Source organism: Rattus norvegicus, chromosome X, assembly GCF_021556685.1.
Source record: "Rattus norvegicus strain SHRSP/BbbUtx chromosome X, alternate assembly SHRSP_T2T, whole genome shotgun sequence".
Classification (NCBI taxonomy): Eukaryota; Metazoa; Chordata; class Mammalia; order Rodentia; family Muridae; genus Rattus; species Rattus norvegicus.
This window is the reverse complement of record NC_141554.1, coordinates 154,310,023-154,315,174: the sequence shown is the minus strand read 5'-3', so window position 1 is coordinate 154,315,174 and position 5,152 is coordinate 154,310,023. Positions and strand designations below refer to the sequence as shown.

At 38.4% G+C, this 5,152-nt stretch overlaps 1 long non-coding RNA gene across 1 annotated transcript; it reads left to right on the top strand.

The window, feature by feature from the left end:
• Nucleotides 1-617: 617 nt before the first annotated feature.
• LOC108349260 (uncharacterized) lies at nucleotides 618-4,600 on the top strand. The gene is made up of 3 exons (NR_190649.1): nucleotides 618-714; nucleotides 2,417-2,476; nucleotides 4,087-4,600. It is a non-coding gene; the product is annotated as an uncharacterized LOC108349260 (long non-coding RNA).
• Nucleotides 4,601-5,152: the final 552 nt, after the last annotated feature.

The window sequence follows — 5,152 nt, the reverse complement described above, 5'->3', positions numbered from 1 at the left end:
AACCTGAACTAATGAGAAACTGTCTTGTTTTAAAAATAAAAAGTAAACCTATCATAATGTCAGACGTTGCGGCAGCATATACACAACACCATTATTCTGAAGTGGGGGGAAGAAAGGTCTAGGGATTTCAAGTTTAGGAATGGCCTAGAATATATAGAGTGATATTGCTATTAAAAATGGCGTGGTAGCTGTTTTGGCACTGGGCTGTCATTCTAGCACAGAGAAATGTGACTAGACAGCGAACAAGAATCGCGAGATTTGAGATTTGAGTCTGAGATGAGATTTAAAAAAAAAAAAAGCTGTAAAACCAGTCCTAAGATGGCAGGCACTGTGATGATGCAAAAGTGTTAACCAACGAGAGTACAAATATCGCGAGATCTAGTATTGCTCTGGGCTTTAGATAGAGACATGCACTCTCATTGGTGGAGACGCAAGAGTACAAATATCGCGAGATCTGATATTGTCTGTGCGTGTGTGTGTGTGCGTGTGTGTCCCCCCCCCCCCGGGCTACAGATAGAGACATGCACTCTGATTGGTGGAGATGCAAGAGTACAAATATCGCGAGATCTGATATTGCTCCTGGACTATATAATGAGACACACGCTCTTTCAAAACTCAGAAAAGCTGCGGCGTGGAGGAGAGCTGGTTCTCTTCTTACTGGCAGTTTTCTGTAACTCCAGCCATTTGCAGTAGACGCCTGAGGAGACAAGAATTGTGAGTTTCAGCTTCTCTTGAACTGTATAGAGAGATTGTGTCTCAGAAATAATTAAAAGTGAAAGCAGGCGTAGTGATAAGACAGGGTATCTGTGTGGTAGGGGTAGGGCTGTAATGGCGGCACTCCGAGGAAGGTTCTAGGCTCACAGAGAAATTCAGTTTGGTTTGGGTTTTTTTTTGTCTTTTCTAAAATCTAAACCTGGCAGAGCCTGGCACAGTGGCATGACTGGCCATAGTTTATTCGATGTCAAACTCATGTAACTCCCAATATTCAGAACTAGAGATGGGGTGGCATGAAGTTCACAAGTCTAAGCCCTTCCTAGATTATAGGGTCTTAGCTCAAAAAAAAAAAAAAAAAACAGGCAAAGAGGAAAGGACCGAGGCAGGGAGAAAGGAGAGATGAAGGGAGGAGGTTGAGGTGGAGAAAGGAAAGACAGACTAGATGTAGAAAATCTGGCATTGTGCTGGGTATTGTGGAGGAGCATTGGTTCGCAGAAGCGCTTGTACTGTTAGAACCTGGAGGGGGAGGGCGTGGGAAGAGAAAGGGAGGAAAAGAGTTAAAAGCCGGTTGGCTCAGGCCTAGGATGAGAGGAAGGCTGAGCCTAACCTGCGAATGTACCGGCCTCTCCCTTGAAAACTCGAGACGGGAGTACACAAATATCGCGAGATTTAACCCTGTGAACCCTGCCCCGCCCACTGGGGTTGAGAGACGCTGCGCTCCCTAGAGTGCTACTTGTCTCTAACTCCACGTGGTTTTTTGGCTTTTTCTGTTTGTTTGGGGGTGGGGGGGTTAGGGTTTTTTGCTTTTGTTGTTGTTGTTGTTTGGTTTTTGAGACAGGACTTTTCTGTGCCCCTGGTTGTTCTGGAACTCGATTCGTAGAAAAATCAGATATGGGTCTTGAATTCAGAGAACTACCTTCCTCTGCCTCCCAAGTGTTAGGATTATAGGTATGTACCACCATGACCTACAGAGAGATTGTTTTAATAAATATTCAGAAGAAAACCTAGCACTGTGAGATGGCCAGTAATGTACTGGCTCAGTCCAACAGTCTCTGCACTAGGAGGTGTAGACTGGGAATAAAAATTGTGAATTTGGGATGATGATGTAAATCAGGCAGAGTGGTTTGATGAGCACTGTGCTTGTGCAAGATTTTAATCCTAGCTCTGGGAAACGGAGATGGGAAGGGAGCATGAGCATGGCAACTTTAAGTCAAGTCAGTTATTTATGAGATGATACCTCAGATTTTAAAAATGAAATTGGTATGATAGCTAAGTGGACATTGTGAAGCCATAGGAGTGTTAACCAAGGACTCATTGGTGGAGACAAAATGTTACCAATGTGTTGAGATTGAGCCTCACACTGGGCTGTAGGGACTGTCTAAACAAGTGGTAGGAGGAGTGGGAGGATAGGGAGGAACCTGAGCTCTGTGCCTAGTGAGAGGGTGGACAGCTTGTTCTTCTTGGTGCTTTCCTGAGAAACTGAAAAAGATAAAAATGGGAGTGGGGAGTTTAATCAGAAAGCTGGCTTGCTTGTCTGCTGGTGAATGGTATAACAGGCCTCTGAGCCTTGGCTGTATAATGACTTTGTCTCAGATAACACTGTAGAAAGTTAATTTCCAGGACAAGTCATAGCATTATATTGCACAAATAATAAATATTGCAAAACTCATTGAGAAATGTTTTATATCTTTGTATTTGCCAGATTTCTTGTTTTTAAAGAGAGGACCAAATAAAATTTCTGATATCCTATGCCAAGTACATGGTAGGTATCTATTTTTGTTGAATATATCATTGCCCAATTATGGAAGCATTGTAGTTATTAATCTTTGAAAAATAGAATACATTTTAATTTTATTAACCATTTCTTATTTACTTGCTGACCAGAGAAGTTTCACATAAAAGTATCTCCCTTTCAAATTTTTATTTTTATAATTTAATGTTTTGCAATGGAAGATAGAAAAAACTCTTCTATTTCAGTTGAGAGTTTAATATATTAGTAATGTTACACTGCCGATTATATTGCTAGTAATTCTTACTTTTTTTCTACATAGTTGTCTTCTACTATAAAGTTCAATTCCCCATATCCACATAAAAATAGGAGTAATAAAGTCCTAAATTTACCAAGTTTCTGTTTTTTTTTTCTCATTATCTTCTGTAATTTTACTTCATAAAAGTTATTTGGTAATAAGCATTCTTGTATGTTTGTTTACATGTGTGCAGATACAGGTTCACTTTCATGTATGTAGCTGTATATACATAGGCCAGAAGTCAACGTCAGGTATGCTTCCTTTAGAGCTTTTTCTTTTGTTTTTTTGTGACCTTTCCCTGAGACCTGGGCCTCACATAGTAAGCTAGGCTATCTAGCACTCAAGAAATAGATTCAGGGATTCTCTTGTCTATCTCCCCAGGGCTGGGATAAGTTTTTAGTACCATTCTAATTTTTTAAATGTGGGTTTCTGGAATTGACCTTTCCCCACTGAATCATCTACCCAGTATCCTAATAAAATTTCATGAATATTATAGAATCATTCTGCATTTGGCTATTTCACACTAAATGTGTTCTTTTGTCTTTTGTGTCTTGGAGCTTGGATTTCTGTATGCTGATCTGAGGATATTGTGCTGTCTTCCGTTTCCAATTTTTAATTTTCACTATCCTAAATTTTTTTTTGCCTTGTACAACATCTCTCCTTCCTTTGTACTTGTATAATTTTTGGATTATGTAGAATAAAATTACATGTGTGATGTTTTTCATATTAAAGATAGTTAAGTTTTGCTCTGTGAATGAAGTTTTAAAAGGATTTTGCATTAAGATCAGCACCCATTTAATTTATATGAAGTCTGTTTTCAATGTTTAGTCTTTTATTGCTTTATTTCCTTTATATATTTGTAAATTATGTAGTCTCCATACAAACATACACATGCATGAATGAGCATACATGTTAGAAAAGTTTGCTTTTTAAATTTTAGTTCTTATCTTTGTATTTGTGCCATTGTAAATAATAGTTTTAGTTTTCATAAATATTAATTCTCTCATTGCTATTACCAAATATCTGAGAAAAAACAATTAAGTGGAGATTTAGAAAATGTTCAGAAAAAAATGTGGCAGAGAAGGTGTGGGAGCAGGAACATTGGTGACCTGGATAGTCACATTACATCTTCAATCAGGAAGGAGAGAAGTAATACTATTTAGTTCACTTTCTATCCTATTTTATTTATTTTGGTGTTTTTTGATCTTAATTTTAGTTTGGGCGTCTAAGCATGTAGTACATGTGTATATGAGGGAGTGAATTTAGTGTGTGGGTGCATACAGGCATAGGACAGTGGAAGTAACTTTGTTCATCACTCTTAACCTTATTTTTTCCTTTCTCATAGGGTTGAACTATAAGCCCACTTTTGAAGATAGGCTGGCTGGTCAGCAAGTCCCTGGTATTTATTTGTCTCCGTCTCAAATAGACTGGTATGTACTCTCACTTCTAATATTTTATGTGAGTGGTATGTATTTGAATTTGTATTCTCATGCTAGAATATCAAGTGCTTGTACCAACTGAACTATCTTCCTGGCCCTGTGCTTTCTCCTCCTTTTTAATTTTTATTTTGGGATCTCAAGGCCTGGAAATGGGGCCATATATATTAGGATAGATCTTCTGTCCTCATTTTCTCTAGAAATGCCATTATGGACATGCTTAGAGGTAAGTGTCCTAGGTATTTCCAAATCCAATGAAACTCAACAATGGAGATGTATAACCACATTTCATTTACCTATTTGTGTCATTTATTTATGATTTTTCTTTTTCAGAAATGTAAAACTGTATCTCTGTATAATAACTTTTGAATGTAGGTGCACGTATAAACAAGAAGAAGGTGTCAGGAACCCTAGAGATTGAGATACAGGCAGTTGTGAGCAACCTGACCTGGGAACCAAACTCTGATATACTCTAAAAGCACTGACCCATCTTTCCAAATTATATTTGAAGGTATTATTTTGTAAAACTTTGAACTGTTAACTATTTTCTTCTTAATTATGGGTTTTATTAATTTTGTTTTGTCAACATTTATTAATATACATGAGTAATTTTCTTTTTTCTTCAATGTGCCTTTCTTTTTATATTTTTATTAGATTTTTTTAATTTACATTTTAAATGTTACCCCCTTTCGCAGTTTCCCATCCATAAACCCTATCCCATACTCCCTCCCCATCTATGAGGGTGTTCCCCCTCCCCATCCATCCACCCCATCCAGACTCACCGCTCTGATATTCACCTACACTAAGAGTGTCCATCCTTGGCAGGAACAAGGGATTGTCCTCCCATTGGTGCCCAGTAAGGCCATCCCCTGCTACATATGCAGCTGGAGCCATGAGTCTATCCATGTGTACTCTCTAGATGGGGGTTTAGTCCCTGGGAGCTCTGGTTGTTGTTCTTATGGGGTCGAAAAGCCC